General features: G+C 46.2%; 1 protein-coding gene across 5 annotated transcripts in view; it reads right to left on the bottom strand.

The window, feature by feature from the left end:
* LOC147124065 (storkhead-box protein 2-like) overlaps positions 1-22,846 on the bottom strand; it is a 348,039-nt gene that overhangs the window by 107,735 nt on the left and 217,458 nt on the right. The window lies entirely within an intron of this gene.

Raw genomic sequence — 22,846 nt, 5'->3', positions numbered from 1 at the left:
TATCTCTCTCTCTCTCATAAAGATATATATATATATATGTATAATGTTACTGCTATACCAATCCAATGATGGATGAAACTAGAACTAGGGGGCATAATCTTAGAATAAGGGGCTGCTCTTTCAAAACTGAGATGAGGAGAAACTTCTTCATTCAGAGGGTGGTAGGTTTGTGGAATTTGCTGCCCCAGAAAGCTGTGGAAGCTACATCATTAAATAAATTTAAAACAGAAATATAGTTTCCTAGAAGTAAAGGGAATTAAGGGTTACGGGGAGCGGGCAGGAAATTGGACATGAGTCTAGGTTCGGAATGGTCATGGCCCTGTGGGTAGTGGAGCGGGCCCAGGGGCCGTGTAGCCTGGTTCTGCTCCTACTTCTTGTGTTCTAATTCTGTGTTAGATTTCAGGAGATGGTTTTATTCCTGTTCCTGGCTGGGGTGGAGATCGCCTTTACAGAAGGTAAGTACTGTAGAAAATATAGGGACAGAGTGATCTCCTGGACGAGTTTCGATCGCCTAGATGGGTCGGAGAGGAATTTCCCAGATTTTTTCTCCCAAATTGGGCATTGGGTTTTTTATCTGGTTTTTTGCCTCTCCCGGGAGATCACATGGGTTCGGGTGGATGGAGAGTGATAGAAGATTTGAGGTTAGGATCAGATCAGCCATGATCTTATTGGGTGGTGGAGCGGGCTCGAGGGGCCGATTGGCCTACTCCTGCTCCTATTTCTTATGTTCTTATGTTCTTATTGTCAGCTGGACTGCTCCGAGGCCCATACGACAGCCAACTTTCTCTTTAAATTACAACAAAAAATGCTGGAAACACTATCTTTAAATTACCTGGCAATTTATGCGGTGTCAAATTAATAGGGATTTTCCTGCTCCTGCCTCGTCCGTCACAGTGTGGAGAAGTCTGCTGCTGCTAACAGGGTGGAGTTCAACTGCAATAATTGGATCGTGTGCTGCAGAGACTTGACTTACACGATCAGGTGTGGGTAAGAAGTGCTGAAAGTTTGACTCAGGTATCATGCGAACAACTAAATGAGGCTGCCCTTCTGCTACCACTAACTAATACTACTAGGGATTGGACAAGCACCTCAGTACCACAAGACCACACACACACACAAAGGGCTTCCTTCCCAATAGACTACCACCATCTATCTACATAACCTGCTTCCCACTTGAAGGGGAAAAATAATTAAAAAGTTTAAAAAAAAACTAACATAAAAACAGGGTTGGTACATCCAACTTGACCAACACGGCTAAAAATTGAATCCCGGTTCCTCCACCAGGTACAAGTCAAGTAAGGATTTCTTTATTAGGAAGCCACCGCTGCTGTGGCTCCAGAAACAGATGACCATCGCCTTCTCCTCTGCATAACGCTAGAGAAACTTGCAACAGAATGTTTCTCCTACATACTTAGGAGGTGAGGGGAAAGGTGTTTCTCTTGAAAGAGAAAACGTACATGCTAGCCTGACCTGAAAACCCTGTAAAGATTGTAAAAGTACAGTGTGCTTACGTTAAACAGGTTCATTCCTCAAGTTATAATTGAAAGAGACTTGCATTTATATAGCACCGTTCAAGGCCTCAGGACGTCCCAAAGCACTGAAGTACTTTTGAAGTGTAGTCACTGTTGTAATTTAGGAAACATGTAATTGCATATGAATGAGCTTAGTGCCGCGTCGAGTTGAATTTTGTTTTTTTAGTGAATTAACTCAAACTGGCTAAATGTGAGCACTTTTTGTCCTGGAATTCAGTCTCCATCCCTATGAATGTTTGCAGCCAGATAAACAATTTGTGAATTTTAGGTCAGGCAACCTTTTCTTTTCATTTACATCTTGGAGCCGAGAACATTTTTTAACTGGTTCGGAGATGAAGGACTCATTTTTTTTCTTATGTTTGGTAAAAAATAAAATGGGAGAAAAAGCCTTTTTTTTCTTCTTGAAACAACTTTGTGTGGAACAACCATTATTGCATGACTGGATGTGAAACCTGTAATTAACGCTAAGAAAATTGCGGGAATGTTTTGAAAAGTGTACTTCCTAAGAATGCAGTTTTGTTAATGGGAACAAAAGCAATCTGAAAATCCACTGCACCTGTAATAATGACAGGTTAACATTTCTCAAGCAGCCAACAAGTCACTTAATAGGAATAAATGGCAGAAGGTTTGTTGATCTATCTTTAGCTTGTGCAATAAATTATGTTAAATTGCTCCACAAAAATTGAGAAAATGCCGGAGGAGGTTGGAAATGTTGGCCCCAGTGAGCATGCTGGCGGGGCAGTTGCTGAGTGAGGAGAATGCAGCAGTTATAGTTGCTGCTTGTAAGGAGGCAGATTTAGGTATCACAACGGGCCCTTTGGAGAATGCATAAAGGTAGAAGGAAAGAAGGAGTTGCATTTATACAGCGTCTTTCACGACCTCAGGACATACCAAAGCGCTTTACAGCCAACGAAGTACTTTCGGAAGTGTAGTCACTGTTGTAACGTGGAAAAGCTGGCAGCCAATTTGCACACAGCAAGGTCCCACAAACAGCAACTTCATAATGACCAGGCCATCTGGATTTTTTTTTAATAGGTACTTTAGTGGGGGGGGGGGGGCGGGGGGTTCTTTATAAAAAAAATTAATGTGCAGGATGTGGGCGTCGTTGGCAAGGCCAGATTTATTGCCCATCCCTAACTGCCCTTAAAAAGGTGGTGGTGAGCCGCCTTCTTCAACCGCTGCAGTCCGTGTGGTGAAGGTACTTCCACAGTGCTGTTGGGTAGGGAGTTCCAGGATTTTGTGGAGGTGGTGGTGTTCCCCTCCAAGTAGTACACCATCCTGACTTGGAAATCCTGCCCTAGTGCTTCTAGGTGGTAGAGGTCACGGGGTTGGGAGGTGCTGCCGAAGAAGCCTTGGCGAGTTGCTGCAGTGCATCTTGTAGATGGTACACAGTGCAGCCAGGGAACACCGGTGGTGCAGGGCGTGAATGTTTAAGGTGGTGGATGGGGTGCCAATCAAGCGGGCTGCTTTGTCCTGGATGGTGTCGAGCTTCTTGAGTGTTGTTGCAGCTGCACGCATCCAGGCAAGTGGAGAGTATTCCATCACACCCCTGACTTGTGCCTTGTAGATGGTGGAAAGGCTTTGGGGAGTCAGGAGGTGAGACACTCGCCGCAGAATACCCAGCCTCCTGACCTGCTCTTGTAGCCACAGTATTTATGTGGCTGGTCCAGTTAAGTTTCTGGTCAATGGTGATCCCCAAGATGCTGCAGCGGATCATTAAAATTTCTGGAGTAATGAAGATGGACTTTCAACGCCATACAATTTAATGTCAATTTACAAATAGTGTCACAGTTAAATTATAGTTTTCAAAAGAGTCAGGCCTTGAATTTACCGTGGTCCTGCTCCTCCAGTGGAAGTGCAGTGGGGCGGAACTTCCGGCCAGCGCCAGTTGTGACCCTTACGCAGGCCCAATTCCGGAGATCAGTGTCATTATCATAATTAGGCCGGTTGCAGGCCTAATGACCTCATTGGGGTACCCGCCTCAGGTAGGGAAAAGGGAAATTGTTGCGATGCCTTGCGATCATCATTTAAAATTTTTTTTTTTTTTTTAATAAGTAGAACGTTTTTAATGCAGTCAATTGTTCTGCAATCAGCTGCATTTTAAAATTAATCCCTCCCTTCCCCCAGGTCTTTAGTAACTCTAGATACCAGGGACAAACAGGCTAGCAATTGCTGGAAATACGCTGTACGATGTATTCCTGTCATTTGTCTCTCATTATAATATGCCGATGGAACGGCTGCCTTCCCGGTTTTCTTCTTCCACCTGCCCACACAGGAAGCATACAGGAAATTCTGCCCCCTCATGTTTAATGGTCACTGAACTCTAGCGATTATCATTAGAACTAATTCACACAGAAGATTTATCTAGAATCACAGAAATTACAATACAGAAAGAGGCCATTCAACTCATCCCACCTGTGCCGTGCTTGTTCTTGATCTGGAGCTGTCTGCTCAAATCCCCTTCTCATTAAAATTAACAAATTAAAAAAAATCGCTCCACTCCAGGAGTGCAAATTCAGCAAAATCACTGCTAATAGTCTCTGCCTCGTGTCCGCTTGTAAAAAAGAAAGAACTTGCATTTATGTAGCACATTTGATGACCTCAGGGCGTCCCAAAGCGCTTTACAGCCAATTAAGTACTTTTGAAATGTAGTCACTGTTGTAGAACGCGGCAGCCAATTTGCAAAGTTCCACAAACAGCAATGAGATAAATCACCAAATAATATGCTTCAGTGATGTTGCTTAAGGAATTAATATTGGCCAGAAGAACTCCCCTACTCTGCTTTGAATAGTGCCATGGGATCTTTTACGTCCACCCAAGAGGGCAGACAGGGCCTCAATTTAACATCTCATCCGAAAGACGGCGCCTCCGACAGTGCAGCACTCCCTCAGTGCTGCACTGAAGTGTCAAATTTCTGGAGCGGGTATTTGAACCCACGATCTTCCCCGTCAGAGGCAAGAGTGCTGCCGCTGACATTTGTGGTAAAGTAATCCATGTTAAAATAGGTCAGTGACAATCCTCAGTCTTTATCCCCTTGATGCTTTTTAAAAATTTGTTTATCAGATGTGGGCGACGCTGGCAAGGCCAGCATTTATTGCCAATCCCTGATTGCCCTTGAGAAGGTGGTGGTGAGCCGCCTTCTTGAACCGCTGCAGTCCATGTGGTGACCAAAAAATGGAAACAATAGGCCCCGAATACCTGCAATCCCGCTCCTCCACTATAACGTGAATCTCATATAGAAACAAAGAAGATAGGAGCAGGAGTAGGCCATTCAGCCCCTCGAGCCTGCTCCGCCATTCAATGCGATCACGGCTGATCATCCAAACTCAGTACCCTGTCCCTGCTTTCTCCCCATATCCCTTGATCCCTTTAGCCTTAAGAAATATATCTAACTCCTTCTTGAATATATTTAATGAATTGGCCTCAACTGCCTTCTGTGGTAGAGAATTCCACAGATTCACCACTCTCTAGGTGAAGAAATTCCTCCTCATCTCAGTCCTAAATGGCTTACCCCTTATCCTTAGACTGTGACCCCTGGTTCTGGACTCCCTCGCCATCGGGAACATCCTTCCTGCATCTAGTCTGTCTAGTCCTGTTAGAATTTTATAAGTTTCAATGAGATCCCCTCTCATTCTTCTAAACTCTAGCGAATATAAGCCTAATCGACCCAATCTCTCTTCATACGTCATTCCTGTCTTCCCAGGTATCAGTCTGGTGAATCTTCGCTGCACTCCCTCCATGGCAAGAACATCCTTCCTCAGATAAGGTGACCAAAACTGCACACAATACTCAAGGTGTGGTCTCACCAAGGCCCTGTACAACTGCAGCAAGACATCCTTGCTCCTGTACTCGAATCCTCTCGCTATGAAGGCCAGCATACCATTTGCCTTCTTAACTGCCTGATGCACCTGCATGCTTACCTTCAGCGACTGGTGCACAAGGACACCCAGGTCTCGTTGCACTTCCCCTTTTCCCAATCTATTGCCGTTCATATAATAATCTGCCTTCCTGTTATTGCCACCAAAGTGGATAACCTCACATTTATCCACATTATACTGCATCTGCCATGCATCTGCCCAATCGTCCAAATCGTACTGGAGTTTCTTTGCATCTTCCTCACAGCACACACGCCCACCCAGCTTTGTGTCATCTGCAAACTTGATCTCGATTCATTGGTGTGGAGAGAGCCTGACCCTGCCAAAGTTTCCGGGGTCAAGCCATTAACATAAAATAGGTGGATGCCTGCACCAGTATCGGTGGAGGGAGAAGGCAAAATATGGACGAGAATGCCACAAACAGGTGAAAACCCACACGACTGGTTAAAATAAAACAGAGACTTTAAAATTGGACCCTTTTAGCAGAAGGGTGACTTAAAAGCTTCCAGCTACAATCTATCAGGATTGAAAAACCTACATAGTAAGAGATGCTGGTATCTTGCATACAATCGGGGCTCAGGAGGCAGGAGCAGCAGGATAAGCGGTGGATGATACTACCCTGCTGGTCCTACTACCTTTTACAACGCCAGGCCTTCATGGGGTAGAAGGAACTCTGCCTGCTCCTTCCCCACAATCGTGATCCAAGAACATAAGAAATAGGAGCAGGAGTAGGCCATTCGGCCCCTCGAGCCTGCTCCGCCATTCAATCAGATCATGGCTGATCTTCTACCTCATCTCCACTTTCCTGCACTATCCCCATATCCCTTGATTCCCTTAATATCCAAAAATCTATTGATCTTTGTCTTGAATATACTCAACGACTGAGCATCCACAGCCCTCTGGGGTAGAGAATTCCAAAGATTCACCACCCTCTGAGTGAAGAAATTTCTCCTCATCTTAGTCCTAAATGGCTGACCCCTTATTATGAGACTGTGACCCCTGGTTCTGGACTCCTCAGCCAGGGGAAACATCCTCCCTGCATCTACCCTGTCAAGCCCTGTAAGAATTTTGTATGTTTCAATGAGATCACCTCTCATTCTTCTAAACTCTAGAGAATATAGGCCTAGTCTACACAATCTCTCCTCATAGCACAATCCCCTATCCCAGGAATCAGTCTGGTGAACCTTCGTTGCACTCCCTCTATGGCAAGTATATCCTTCCTTAGGTAAGGAGACCAAAACTGTACACAATACTCCAGGTGTGGTCTCACCAGGGCCCTATATAACTGCAGCAAGACGTCTTTACTCTTATACTCAAATCCTCTTGTAATAAAGGCCAACATAGCATTTGCTTTCCTAATTGCTTGCTGTACCTGCATGTTAACTTTCAGTGATTCGTGTACAAGGACACCCAGGTCCCTCTGAACACCAACATTTCCCAATCTCTCACCATTAAAAAAATTCTCTGCTTTTCTATTTTTCCTACCAAAGTGGATAACTTCACATTTCTCCACATTATATTCCATTTGCCATGTTCTTGCCCACTCACTTAGCCTGTCTATATCCCCTTGAAGCCTCTTTGCATCCTCCTCACAACTTAATATAATAATAATAATAATAATAATAATAATCAACTTTATTGTCATTGTTAGTGCACAAGTGCAGTACAACGAAATGTAGGCTTGCGGCTCCCGAGAGTGTACATTTAGATTAAGACATTTAAACATTCAACATTCATTTGGCTTGTAATACATTCCCACCCAGCTTTGTATCATCAGCAAACTTGGATATATTACATTTGGCACCCTCATCCAAATCATTGATATAGATTGTGAATAGCTGAGGCCCAAGCACTGATCCTTGCGGTACCCCACTAGTTACAATCTGCCAACCCGAAAATGACCCATTTATTCCTACTCTGTTTTCTGTCCGTTAACCAATCCTGAATCCATGCTAGTATATTACCCCCAATCCCATGAGCCCTAATTTTGTTTAATAACCTCTTGTGTGGCACCTTATCAAATGCTTTCTGAAAATCCAAATACACCACATCCACTGGTTCCCCATTATCTATTCTGCTAGTTACAACCTCAAAAAACCCTAACAGATTTGTCAAACATGATTTCCTTTTAATAAATCCATGTTGACTCTGCCCAATCCTATTATTATTTTCTAAGTGCCCTGTTACCATGTCCTTAATAATAGATTCTAGCATTTTCCTTACCATTGATGTCAGGCTAACTGGTCTGTAGTTCCCTGTTGTCTCCCTCCCTCCTTTCTTAGACAGTGGGGTTACATTTGCTACCTTCCAATCTGCGGGAACCGTTCCAGAATCTATGGAATTTTGGAAGATGACAACCAATGCATCCACTGGACAGAGCATTACTGGCTCCCGTTCCATTTTTCTCTCCCACCATGTCAGGAGCTTCAGGTATGTCATTGGCCCTGAGGAAATTCATGGCCAATTTTCCACTATTTATCCCCTCAAACTCTTTCACAATTTTGTAAGTGTCTTCAAATTCATAGGAACAATGACGGACAAGTAAAGACCCTCTGGTCCATCCAGCCTGCCTTTCTTTGCTTTCATGAAAAAAAAAACAACTATCTGAGTCTTCACAACCTTTCATTGGCTATCATTCTAGTGAATCTATGCTTTAACCTTTCCCATGGCTTAATAACCTTCCTACAATGGGGTATCTTGACTTGTATGCAATTCGTCAACTAGTGCATTGAAATGTTGTGGCCTAACCAGTCTGTAAAAATTGAATATCAATTTCTTGTATTTTTCTTCATCTCTGCCTTTTTTTTAATGGCTTTTTCTATTTACACCCCCATGTTTAAAGATCTATGCATCTGCACCTCTAGATCTCTCTATTCCTTCACTTTGTTAAGAGTCTTACCAATAAAGACATACTTCCTTTCATTGTTTTTACACAAATACACAAACTACTAAAAGTAAAGCATTGCACGACTAGGCTTTTGCTAGTTTTAGCAATGGCACTCTGGCTGCTTCCTTTCTTTTGATTTTCAGAGACAGACTGGTGGCTCTGCTGCTGATTACTGAAATGTTGGGACTTGTTTTCTCCAGAACTTAGCTAAGTGTTGTGAAGAAGTCAGTGGTTTATCAGGCTAACTGTTAAATATGTACGGAGGTGGTTGGGGGAGGAGTTGACAAAAATCTAGAAAACTCTACGGAGGAGCAAAGCATATACATATTTTTCTTTTAAAGCCATAAACCACAACAGGGCTGACAGAGAAAGGAGGGAGGGAGGGAGGGAAGAGAGGTCAAGGGGATGAAGCTGCCACCATCAGAGAGATGAGATGCTGAAAATTTAACACTGAGCAGAAGCCCACACACACACACACACACACACACAAAGGGACAGCGCAGTACAAGTAACACCAAACTGTGCAAGCAGCCCTCAGAACACACTGCAGAGGACAGGTACATAAAACATCACCACTGGGATTCGTCACCCCACGTGCTGGCTCTGTAAAACTGTCCAATGTTTAATCTCTGCTTTTCCGCATTGCTGCTGCTCTGCTTCTGCCTCCGTTCTACTTTCACTCCATTTATATCAACACGTTCCAGGCTGCAAACTGACTCCTGTTAGAAGTCGCCCGGAGTTCCCGCACCTGAGCTGACAGGGGTCGGTCTCTAGCCGAGTAGAGAGGACACGAGAGAGAGCGAGCACAAGAGATAGGCACACGCAGACACACATTGGTGGCTGGGGACAGGGGAGGCGAGTCCCAGCAGTAATGGTTTACAGTCCTTTCTCTCCCAGTGTCTTGCTCTGATCTCAGCTCACTCCATTATTTGTTGTTTCTGACCCGCTCTACCGCTGGCGGTGGCTGCCGTAAGGCACGACTGCGAGTCCAGGCACACCAAGCTATGCCTGCCTTTTCATGGGATATGTGGAACAATCTTTGTTCCAGTCCTACTCAGGTCCCCTCCCTCACCTCTTTTTCCAATACACTGATGACTGTATCGGTGCCATCCCCTGCTCTCGCCCTGAACTTGATAAGTTCATTCACTTTACTTCCAATTCCCACACATCCCTCACCTTCACATGGTCCATCTCCGACTCCTCTCTTCCCTTCCTTGACTTCTCCGTCTCCATTTCTGGCGATTGGCTTTCGACAAACATCCACAAGCCCACTGACTCCCACAACTACCTGGACTACACTTCCTCCCACCTCGCTTCCTGTAAGGACTCTATTCCATTTTCCCAGTTTCTCCATCTCCGCCGCGTCTGTTCTGACGATGCCACCTTCCATACCAGTGCTTCCGACATGTCTTCCTTTTTCCTCAACCGAGGATTCCCCTCTACTGTGATTGACACGGCCCTTGACTGTGTCCGTTCCATTTCCCACACTTCTGCTCTCACTCCTTCCCCTCCCTCCCAGAACCATGATAGGGTTCCCCTTGTCCTCACCTTTCACCCCACCAGCCTCCACATTCAACGGATCATCCTCCGCCATTTCCGCCACCACCAAACGCATCTTCCCCTCACCTCCCCTTTCAGCATTCCGAAGGGACCGCTCCCTCCGCGACACCCTGGTCCACTCCTCAATCACCCCTAACCGCCCTTCCCCTTCACCTGGCACCTTCCCGTGCAACCTCCCCCCTTCCCACTGTCCAGGGCCCCAAACACCCCAACCAGGTGAAACAGCGATTTACTTGTACTTCTTGCAATTTAGTATAATGTATTCGCTGCTCACGATGCGGTCTCCTCTACATTGGGGAGATCAAACGCAGATTGGGCGACCGCTTTGTGGAACACCTCCCTTCAGTCCGTAAGGGTGACCCTGAGCTTCCGGCCGCCTGTCACTTTAATTCACCGCTTCACTCCCACTCTGATCTCTCTGTCCTCGGCCTATTACATTGTTCCAATGTAGCTCAACGTAAGCTCGAGGAACAGCACCTCATCTTTCGATTAGGCACTTAAGCCTTCTGGCCTCAACATTGAGTTCAACAATTTCAAACTATAACCCCCGACCCCATTTTTCATGCTGTATGATTTTGCCATTCCCATTTGCAACATAATGGGGCAGTAATTCGGGTCGGTGGCTTGCCGCGCGTGCAAGCCCCCGATATGCACTTACCGGACGCGCCTGCCGTTCACCTCCAGGGACGCCTGGAATTCCATTTTGAAACAGAAGAATCCCGGGCAGCGTTTGACGTCACGCCGCCCAGGAGTGCAGCCAGCGCGAAGCCTGGAGCGCACTGTGCAAGTGAGACACGCCCCTTAAGGTCTCATTGTAGTAGGACACGCCCCCAATCTCTCCAAGCAGCTGCAGAGGACTTTGTAGTTACACAGCTGCAGGGAAAGTAAGTTATCTGCTATTTTATGAATGTTTTGTGAACTTTTATAAAATTTTAAAAACGTTTACATTATTTTGAAGAATCTGAAGTAGTTTTAAACAGAATTAAAGCAATTTAAAGACTTTTAAAAGCCCTAAAAGAATTTTTTTTATTCCATTTATTTATTTAGCAATGTCGTCGTCATACGTGTCTTCACACTGTTCCCTTTGGGGAACTGTATGAAGTGGTGGAAGGATTTATGGCCGTGATTAACGCTCATTCCGTGACCGTAACCATCTTTGAACCAGCCATTAGGGTGGTTAGTCCTATGGCGGGAGGGTTTTACGGGCTCCCACAAGCTATACAAGGAGGGGGGCCACCCACACCCACGGACGCAAATATCCCGCTGGATGTCAACCCAGAATTTAGAGCCGGAGCTCCGACTCCACTTGCCGGGACTGTCTGGAGCGGGGTTCGAAACCCTACCCCGTCTGGCCCAGCGGCGGGGATCCTACCGCTACGCCAAAGGCCCAATCCGATTAGCAACGTGAAATGGCTGGAATGAGCACAATTCACGGCATTAAAAGAACTCACAATTGAACTGATGATGACCTCAGCAATCTCCTCAACGGGGTGGAGGCGCAGCGCCTGCTCATCATTGGTAATGAGAAGTCAAAGGCGCCGCAAAAAGGACAGATGATAGCTTGGTCTTTCAAGTGGCAGCATAGGGCTCCAGTCACGGGGAGGGAAAAGGCACAGGAAACGTATGGGTGTCACCTTTTGCGCGGAGTGGGCCTTTTGCGTAGCGGTAAGCATCCCCGCCGCTGGGCCAGAAGGAGTAGGGTTTCGAACCCCGCTCCAGACAGTCCCGGCAAGTGGAGTCGGAGCTCCAACTATAAATTCTGGGTGGACATCCAGCGGGATACTTGCGTCCGCGGGTGTGGGTGGCACCCCCCCCTCAGATGGGTTGTGGGAGCCCGTAAAACCCTCACGCCATAGGACTAACCACCCTAATGGCTGGTATGAAGATGGTTATGGTCACGGAAGGAGTGTTAACGTGGCCAGAAATCCTTCCACCACTTCATACAGTTCCCGAAAGGGAACAGTGTGAGGATACGTACGACGATGACCTCTTGCGCAATGCACCTCCTTGGACCCTCAGTCGCAGATGCGAGGGGGCAAATCGTGCAATTGTTAAATTTTTCATTTTATTGACATGTAAAATGTTGGCCCAGTAATTCCCTTCCAAACGCGCGAGTACGGTCGGGTTACTTACGCGTCTGGCCGGAGGAAATGCCGGTTTTCAGCATGCACAGCGCATGCGGGGAAAACCGGCATTTCCTGTCCTCTGAACGAAGGGGTTCAGAGGCAGAACGCGTGCGACTGTACAGGCAGCGCGTGCACAGTAAAATTCGCCGCTTTCATTCATGCTTTCAGTGAGGTCAAGTCCTTACAACTTACACATGAAAAAAGCATGAGTACAGTTGCTCCAGAGGCTGCGGAGGAAGATATTTCTTATCGTGGAGCTTCTGAAAGGCAATATTTTTGTTTGGGAAAGGGAGGAAAGTTATTTTAAGAAATGCTGAGGTAAGTTTTAAAGTTTATTTTTGTTTTTTAAAACGGGTTTTCAGTACTGTAGGTAGAAGGATCAATTGTGGCTATGTGAATTGAATTTGCTATGTTTATTAAATGTAAAAATGACTCCAACATTTTTAAGAAAGAAACTTTTCATCAGTAATATATTCTTTTAAGTAATTATGTATGTATGTCTGTATATATTCCTTTGTGTATATGTATATATTCCTTTACTTATGTGTATGAATGTATGTATTTAATTATGACTTTCAGAGAAAGTAACTTATTGGAAAATCATAATTAAAATTATACATTCATACACATAAGTAAAGGAATATAAAACATACATACATATACGTAAAGGAATATATGCGGACATACATACATAATTACTTATTACTGATGAAAAGTTTCTTTCTTAAAAGTGTTGGAAATGTTACATTACTCATTTTAGAACACTCATTTTCACATTCAATTCACACAGCCACAATTGCTCCTTCTACCTACCGTACTGAAAACCCGTTTAAAAAAAAAAAAATTTAAACTTTAAAACTTACCTCAGCATTTCTTAAAATAACTTTCCTCCCTTTCCCAAACAAAAATATTGCCTTTCAGAAGCTCCACGATAAAATATATCTTCCTTCGCAGCCTTGGAGCAACTTTACACATGCTTTTTTCAAGTGTAACTTGTAAAGACTTACCCTCACTGAATCCATGAGTGAAATCGACGAAGTTCACTGCGCAAGCGCTGCCTGTGCAGTCGCACGCGCTGTGCCTCTGAACCCCTTCGTTCAGAGGACTGGAAATGCCGGTTTTCTCCGCATGCGCTGTGCATGCTGAACGCCGGCATTTCCTCCGGCCAGACGCGCGAGTACCCCGACCGTACTCACGCGTTCAGAGAGGAATTACTGGGCCTTTATCTTTCCTGCCTCTTACAAAAGCACAGTATATTCCTTCAATTCCTTCCTGCCCCCACCCCCGCCCCCCTGTCTTTGCACCTGCTTAATATGTTACATATCCAGTTTTTTCCAGTTCTGATGAAGGGTCCCAGACCTGAAACGTTAACTCTGTTTCTCTCTCCACGGATGCTGCCTGGCCTGCTGAGTATTTCCAGCATTTTCTGTTGTTATTTCACACCAAGTCAATGGATTCAAGAGCCAGCCTCTTGTATCAAGGCATTGTGTCATCGTTTTGGCTGTCGGCAGGGGCGGGGGGTGGTAATTAGGCTGCTCAGGCTGCCTGAATTTGAGGGTGAGAGAGAGAGAGAGATAGGAAAAGGGGACAGGGCAGAGAGGGAAAGTCTGGGAATGAAGAGCTTTAAGCGTCTTTGTTCCTTTGTATTGACTGTCTCATCTTTGTGGGGGGTTGGTCAAAGTGTATGTACTTGGAGGGCGGGTGTGGGGGAATGATCTCTTAAAGGCAGATTATCAATAGGTGGGGGAGGGGTGTCTGAGAATCAAGATTTTCAGTATACAAACTTCATGAATGGTCAGATTATTTTGCCAGGCAACAGCTTTCAACAGTGTGTTATTACGAAACTGACAAGGTCATTCCCAACCACAAATTACACTATTATGTGAAAGCTGTAAAACTAAACAAGGCAAATGGGATGTTTACAACCGAGTAATATAGTACTAAACGAAAAGTTAAATTCCCTCTTTTTCGGAAATGCGCTCAGCTCCATTGTGGGTGCTTTCCCATCAAACTGCAAACAGCTCAAGGAAATGACCACTTTCATTTACAGAAATTATATTCCTCGCCCCATCAAACCACAGCACGAAACGGCAGCAAGGCTTTCCTGCAGAGTGAGCAGAAGCGTTCGATACACAAAACATCTTTATAGTTACTGGTGCCGTTTGTTACAATCGACAACATGCGTAGTTCACAGGGCTGCTGTTTTCTGGTAAATACTGCTGCCTGTTGATGTCAGGATGTATGCCTCTCCGATGGTTCAGCAGGTATGTGCACCACTTGTAATGTGGCGTTGAATGGCAAGAAACTGGAAAGTACTGAAGTACAAAGGGATCTGGGGGTCCTGGTGCACGAAACTCAAAAGGTTAGTATGCAGGTGCAGCAAGTGATTAAGAAGGCCAATGGAATGTTGGCTTTCATTGCTAGGGGGATAGAATATAAAAATAGGGAGGTATTGCTTCAGTTGTACAAGGTATTGGTGAGACCGCACCTGGAATACTGCATACAGTTTTGGTGTCCCTACTTAAGAAAGGACATACTTGCTCTCGAGTCAGTACAAAGAAGGTTCACTCGGTTAATCCCGGGGATGAGAGGATGGACATATGAGGAGAGGTTGAGTAGATTGGGACTCTACTCATTGGAGTTCAGAAGAATGAGAGGCGATCTTATTGAAACATATAAGATTGTGAAGGGGTTGGATCGGGTGGATGCGAGGAAGATGTTCCCGATGATGGGTGAAACTAGAACTAGGGGGCATAGTCTTAGAATAAGGGGCTGCTCTTTCAAAACTGAGATGAGGAGGAACTACTTCACTCAGAGGGTGGTAGGTCCATGGAATATGCTGCCCCAAAAAGCTGTAGAAGCTACATCATTACATAAATTTAAAACAGAAATAGACAGTTTCCTAGAAGTAAAGGGAATTAAGGGTTATGGGGAGCAGGCAGGAATTTGGACATGAGTCTAGGTTCGGATCGGTCATGGCCCTGTGGGTAGCGGAGCGGGCCCAGGGGCCGTGTAGCCTGATCCTGCTCCTATTTCGTGTGTCTAATTCTGTTAGATTCAGGAGATGGTTCTGTGATAGTGGATTGGCGGTTAGGATCAGATCAGCCATGATCTTATTGAATGGCGGAGCAGGCTCGAGGGGCCGATTGGCCTACTCCTGCTCCTATTTCTTATGTTCTTATGTTCTAATACTTAGGAACATTGGAATATACAGGATTGGACAAAACTATTATGGTCCATCCGACCAGTCCCAAACTTCTTGAGCATCCTGATTACATAGAATGATATAGAATTTGCAGCACAGAAAGGAGGCCTTTTAGGCCCTAAGCTGGTATTTATGGTCCCCATGAGCCTTCTCCTACTGTATTTACTTCATCTAACCCTATTGACATATCATCGAACTGAAACGTTAACTCTGTTTCTCTCTCTACAGATACTGCTTGACCTGCTGAGTATTTCCAGCATTTTCTGTTTTTTTTCCAGATTTCCAGCATCCGTGGTATTTTGCTTTTGACATATCCTTCTATTCCTTTCTCCCCCGTGTGTTTATCTAGCTTCCCCTTAAATGGATCTATGCTAGTCGCCTCAACCACTCCATCTGGTAGTGAGTTTCACATTCCAACCATCCTGATTATTCAGGATGATCCGGTGCCAGGGTTAAAAAAAACCCACTTGTTCTGCCTGCTCAGACTGCACCAATAATTTCTGGATTTGCAGTCAGACTTTTTCCTCTTTGTTTCTCTCGCTGCTCTCCAGCGAGAGAATTCGCTGGAAGGCAGGGCTGTCCTTGTTCATGGTGTCAATGAAAGTGCTCTCTTTGAAACTGCAGGGCCTACAGGGGGTGAAATTGCACCTCATTGCACCCGCTTTCCTGGTGTTAAACAGATGCACCGGAGGTCAAATTTAAGGGGCCAACCTCAAACACCTAAACAGCGTCGAAAACGCGTCTGACACCATATTGTTCGGGCATTGTAGAGGCATCCCTGGCGACTGCGTAAACAGGCCTTAGACCCTTTGAAGATTACCTGGTCTACATGAGGTCTATTCTGCAGCTCTTAATATGACCGCTAGGGGCTACCACTAAAAAGATAATGGGCTGGATTTTCACTGAGGAGGCGTGTAGGAGGCAAGACTACAACTTTCGGGGTTGTAGTCCCGCCTCCATCGAGTTGTGGCCAACCCACGCGATTTTCACTTGCTTGACCTTGTTGAACCCGCCCAGCGGGCTCAGCAGGCCAATTAAGGGCCACCCGGCAACAGGTGACATCACAGATTGATATTTCATCTGTCAAAAGCTTTTGACAGATGAAATATCAGTGTTTGACAGCTGTTTGAAGCTGTCAAACACTGAGTCTGTACACCAAGTTAATTCCTTCCTCTCAGGCTGATTTAGAGATCTCTCCAGAACAGAAAGCTGAATGCTGCAGATTTTGACAGCTCACGGCCATTCTGCTTTCTGTGCCGGTGAGATGAGGGACTCTCGAGACCTGAAGGAAGGAAGGCTGTAAAGGTAAGTAAAGGTTAGTAAAACTTCTTTAAACACTTTACACACACCAAACACACTTACCTCTTCACTCATGCACCCATCACTCACCTGAACACTGACATCTCGAACCCTCCAAGCCCTTCAGCCCGCCTCGCTAACTTGGCATGGTTTGGAGCTGTCGGGAATCCCACACTTCAGCAATAAAAATAGGGAATAGGCTAAAAACTGCCTATTAACTACCTGTTAACAGGCAGTTAATTGGCACTAATCCCCCATCCGCCTCGGGGAGGCGTGTCCCAGCACAGGTCGGGTATCCGCCTCCTTTGAAACAGGCATGGAAGCGGGTTAAGGGCGGGTTGGGTTCGTGCCCCCCGATTTCGAGATTTTAACCCCCCACACACCTCCAATCCCGCCTCCACGGCCCATTGAAAATCCTGCCCAATGTCTATAAAAATGAATTACCTTAATGTGGCACCAGGAGGACTCCTTAGCAATACTGGGGGCAGCTGCTGTCCCACGCTCAGCCCCCCTCCCTCCCATTCTCCTTCCCTGCCTACTCCACCCAGGACATCCCTTGGGGCAGCTGCCGGAGAGGCAGGCGACCCGAGGTCAAAGTGCACCAGATTGGCGAGCTGCCTCTGGAGCAGCTACAGGGCCCAGCAGTTCATCCGAAATATTAAGGTGCTTCTAAAGGACCAATTTCAGGTGGTCGTCTGGCTGACCTCTACTGGCCCGTTCAGTGTGAAAAACGGGTGCAAACCGATTCATCTCCCATCGTCCTCTCACTGGAGAGCAATGGTACAAATAAAAAATGGTTGGTCAAGAGCAGGGTAAAATTGGAAAGCAAGAAAAGGGGAATGTGAAATGCTTAGAGAGATGGAGGGTGGGGAAAAGGAGAAAGTATAAAGCAGAACAAAACTTGGTCTTATACACAACAGTTAGAGTTAAATAATTGCGATGCCTGGTGGAAGTAAAACCACACAATTTATCGGAAAATCTCCATGACACAAAATTTCTAGAAACCATAACTTAATCCTTAACCATGGTGGCAACTGTTAAAGCAGATTTCCTCACAATTTGATTTTTCTCATGATCGAGTATGGCGAGCTTCCAGAAATCCATTTGCAGCATATTTGTTTTCGGTAGTGGGAAGTGAGAGTGGCAATGGTGTTTTTTTTAAATTTAGAAATGACTCTGACCTCTGGTCTGCTCTGCTCGGCTAGTTACTGCCAATCACAGACATAGAGCCTAAAGTTAGTTGAGCAGAGTAGAAATCAGAACCACTTGTAGATGAAAAACACTTTCCCCACTTTCAATCCCCACCACAGAAAATAAAATACCTTAAAAATGAGTCTGATTTTAACATTTTTTTGGCAGGTACAGCAGACTTCCTTCATTATGTTTCTCTGAAACGTTGTTATATGTGTTAGTACAGCTTTAAGTGCCATTGCACATATGAATTAACATTTTTGTTTTTGACGTGGCAAGTGATATGGCACACAATGAACGATCCTTAAATAACAGTTCTAATAATTCTGACCATCTTATTTTTAATTGCTAATCCCATTTTATCACAGGTTTGTGACATTAACTACTTGCAATATTTTCCGAAAGCTTTGTGATTTTGAAACTTCTCAAGATTTAACATTTTGGGCTAGAAATTCAGTGCATTTGCGCCTCTTGTTAGTGCCTCTGGGGGGCACTAACGGGGCGCAAACGACTTTTCGCGTGGGGGTTTAGCGGTGGCGGTAACCGGTAGTGTCCCGTTCTGCTGTGCAGGCTTTTGCCCAGCGCCCCGTTTTCGCCTCACCTGCAAAATTGGCCCGCCCCCCCATGAATCTGCGCTGGACAATGACAGCGACCGATTCAGGGGGCAGGAATGGAGCGGCAGGAGACGCGATGTGCGCTAAGTAAAGGGGAGGTGGCGGGCAGGAAAAAAAAAAATCGTCTGATTTACTTTTTGCAGCCTGTTGCGTCTTTGAACACGGGGTCCGTGCTGCGATCTGGCAGCCCGGCACTCATCTTGAGTGCCGGGCTGTTGGCATGGCACCCCGCTCCCCGGTGGTCTAGCTAGGGCGCCGCAGAGTTGTGGGCTTGGGCCCTCCCCTTTAATGAGGGGAAGAGCCCTTCCATGCGGCAACACTACCTGGCCCAGTGCGTAGCGCAGCAGAATGCACCGCCCCGATATTTGGGGTTAGCGCTCTAAGAAGGAAGTGGAGCACTTGAATTAGCGCTCCACCTCCCTCTTGGGGCGCTGAAACTGAAGTTAGCGATCGCCGGTGTTATTTTTCGCCGGACACTAAACTTAGTGCCCAGGCGATGTTAGCGACCCAAAATGGTCGCTAACAAATTTTCCCCCCTTTGAAACTCTGGGCTCTTCGCAGTTTATCCTCCTTGTGCCACCCGTTTCATATGAGTTGTGCACTCCAAACTGTTCCCCTACCTGTCTCTTGTGCTCAGTTCTGTTTCTGCTCTCCCTTGGCTCAGGTCCTCTCCACTCCCCAAGCATATCTACTCCCACAATGGCTTGGCAAGTTTGTCTAGTAAGTATCTAAGCTATACAGACCCGCAAGGTCCCATGTTCCATTCCTGGCCTGTGCTCAGTTAGCTGATCTTAGCCAGGTTGGTGGTCGGGTGGTACTCCCGGATTAGGGGAGGGGAAATTCAGCCAGGACTCCAGCTTCAGACCACTATCCAGTGACCCCTGCTGGAAGCGTGCAAGTAAGAATAGGATAGGGCTTAGCTGTGATTTCCCCTGACCCCACCGCCCCCCCCCCAATAACAGTTAAATAGTTATGATACTAAATAGTTGGGTGAGGAGAAAAGTTGCAGCATTTCTATAGCGCCTTTGAAGTTCTCAGCAGGTCCAAAGTGCCTCACAGCCACAAATGATTTGAAATGAAGTCACTGTTGTTATGCAGGCAAATATAGCAGCCAATTTCACAGCAAGGTTTCATAAAAACAGCAAATGAGCTAAATGATCAGTTAATCTCTTTTTGGTGATGTTCGTTGAGGGATAAATGTCGGCCAGGACACCAGGAGAGTGCCATTGCTCGTGCCATGGGATCTTTTAGACAGGCAGATGGGGCTTTGGTTTAACATCCCATCTGAAAGACAGCACTTCCTAAAACGCAGCACTCCCTCAGTGCCGGGCTGGATTATGTGCTCAAATCCTGGAGTAGGTTTTGAATTCAGAACCTCCTGATTCAGACATTAGAGTCATGCCACTGAACCAAGCTGACACTCGCAGCAAATATACAATACTGGAGGGCTGGAGTGCTGCTGCGTGTGGAGCCATATCCCAGCAAAAGTCAACACTCTCAGGACAAGAGGGGAGGCAAAACTGTATTTTGAGAGTCTAACAGGGACTTGGATCTGTTTATTTTCAGAGAAAAACGACAATGTTGAAATTGCAAGACTAAAAACAACCAACGCTTGAAGGATTTTGGATCTGAATTAAAACTGATTTCTCGAATTTATCAGGACACTAAGGCCGCGATTTTGCTGACCTCGGTGGGTCCATGGTGGGTGATGTCGGTGGTGGGTCCCGACCCCACTGCTGGCTCCATCCTGCTCTGTGAAATGAATTTCCCTTGATTGGGCTTGTTAAGAACGCCCAGCGCGTTTCCCGGCCAATTAGAGGAAGCGGGTCTGGTGACATCATTCGATGACACGTCATCAGCGGTTTCCTTAAAGGGACCATGTCTAAATTTATTTTGACATTTGTGCTGTCAGTGTTCTACAGCATTGAGGTGCTGCAAACACTGACATGACTGCACAAAGGCACAGGGCTGCACCCAGGCTCTCCCATTACTCCCTCCATATATGGAGGGAGTCACAGCACACAGGGAGGTCCTCTTCCCTTCCCATGTGCGGAAGAGACCTCCCCAGGAGATCAACACATCCTGGTTGCACATTGCAGAGGAGGGCACAAGCAGGGATGTGGTCAGGGGAGCCTGGGCGCAGTGCCGCAAATGTTTTAATGAGTTCAGTAGATCACGAAACGTTAGTAGAAAGTCACACTCAACTTCATCCTGCTGTGCCTCTCATCACATCCCCATCACTCTGCCTTCCCTACCCTACTCCTGCACATCCTTACTCACACCAACTTACCTTGCACCTCCACCCATCCCTCTCTATCTACATTATCACTTCCCCATCTCACTAGCCACCCCTCACACTCACCCTCATCCTAGTGCAATCATACCAACTAACCACATAAGGGCAGGCACTTGGGTGTTTTATGCAATGTTCATGTAAGGTTTCTGTTAATGTGGTGTCAAACATTGAAACCTTTATTTTCAACACTTTGCGTTCTTGGACAGATTTGTGTGCACCTTTGGAAGTGGCTTAGTGAGTTGCAGTGAATGGTGAGACATAACTGTACCCCCTGCAAAGGTCATGAGTGTGAAAGGAATGGCTTGGGCATTGTAGGGATGCTTTATGGTGCTGATGTGGGATGGTGCCAACCTGGCACATCATGTGGCAGCCAGGGTGTACAGCGTCAAGTGAAGTAATTCTGGCCATGGTGAGGCCATCCCTGGCTTCGCAGACAGCAATGTGGTAGGGTGCTGATGCCCTCTGTCCTGTGCAGCATCAGTTGATTGTGGAAAAGGTTGGCGTTGTTGTTGGTGCTGCTGGTGTGCCTGGTGCTGCTGGTGTTGGGGCTGATGATGGTGGGATTCTGAGGACCAAGGTGAGAGAGTATAAAGGGCACTCATGCTGATCGAATAGATGGCAGGTGAAGTAGAGATGACAGAAGCAATCTGTCAATGGTGAGAGAGGTAATGAGGTAAGACTAGATGGAGACTTGTGTAAAGACTTGCAGCATGATGAATCTGTTGTGGAAATGCAGTGACGAAGAGCTTGTGGCTGAGGGAAGGTATCTCTAAGGTGGGAGCTTTTATTTTCCATTTGAAGCTGTCAACTCAACAGCAGATTTTCAATGGCCACTGAACTCCTGCCTCAGCTTCACAGACGTGGTCCATGACCAGCGTGGACCCCATGGGCGACCTGTCAAATGCAAAAGGGCAACTGTAAACAAGCCACTAATTACCTGTGTGTCGGGTCTGTTCAGCGCTGACACACCCGACATTGGGAAAGGCGCGTGGTGGTGGATTCATAGCGGGGTACCAACCCGCTGTGGAAAAAAAACACTTTCCAACCCTACTCGCCACCGATCGTGCCCACTGACCCCCCCGCAAAATTCCAGCCAAGGTGGTTGCTAACAAAACCAGGCAGTACAGTCGTCCAGGACTGGTTTTATATTGGCTTTATTATAATTTAGATTTTGTGAGACCCGTATCTATGAGACAAGTCCCAGCATTTACACAGCTAAATATAGATCCCATATCTCGGTAGGAGACATGTAGACTTTTAGCTACTTTTACGTTTATTACCCGTGATGTTGCTCCCAATACACAGGTCTCACGCAGCTATCAAGAAGCCAAAAGTAAATTTGCCAGGACTTACTAAGGTGGCCATACCCTGGCTGTTGGCCTTAGAAAACTGTAGTAAACTTACTTTCAGGTTGCAGGCCAATAGTTTTCCAGGGATCTATGATTCTGCCGTAAGGGATTTAGATTTAACTGTGTAAATACTGTTTGGGGGGTTGGTGACTAACTTGACCTCAGGAGATGGCTCAGTCACTAAAATATTTTAATGGAGCAGTTTGCCTCAAATTTAACAAGAGCATGACTTTTAATGCCTGCAGGCCGGGTTTCCCAGGCTTTGGAAAACCCGGCAGCTGAAGGGAGGCGAGAAGGTCGGACCCATCGGGTAAGTGCCTTTACAGCACTGCTCGTGGGCCAGGAGGAGCAGGAGTGCTTCACCCCGGCCCCCCAGCTTAGTTTCTTCCCTCCCCGTAATCAGACCCCCATGATCGGCCGACCCTCACCGCCGCCCCCACCCCAGCAATCAGACCCTCGATGTCCGACTCCCCACCATGCGATATCCGATCTCCAACTCACTCGCCAAAATTTGGCAGGACCTCCGGGAAACCCATACTACCGGGTTTCCCGGCTGTCAAATCTCCCTCCCGCTCCCTTCCCACCTCGCAGTTATTATTGGGCCCTTGGTCTCAAAAGGGGAATAGTTCCAGTACTGCCCTGTACTTCTTGGCAAAAATTCTACCACCACAGGTTTACTTCATTGTAGTGTACGATCATATAAGCTACAGAATAACTGGTAGCTGAACGCTCAACTGTGATTTTAACATTTTAGATATTTATATGGCACAAAGGATATTGTGTAAACAGTGCAATTGGCTGTATTTATAGACTTATGCCTTGCAGCTTCTGAGCTACAATGCATCCATAGAGTTTGGAAATTGTGGAAATCCGCAGAACATTTTGTATCATTTTAAAGAGGCCGGTACAATA

The sequence above is a fragment of the Somniosus microcephalus genome, chromosome 1 (genome assembly GCF_052327205.1).
Source record: "Somniosus microcephalus isolate GS21.2 chromosome 1, FLI_Smic_1.0, whole genome shotgun sequence".
Lineage (NCBI taxonomy): Eukaryota > Metazoa > Chordata > Chondrichthyes > Squaliformes > Somniosidae > Somniosus > Somniosus microcephalus.
The sequence above is the reverse complement of the archived record's forward strand: the minus strand, read 5'-3'. Positions and strand labels throughout refer to the sequence as shown.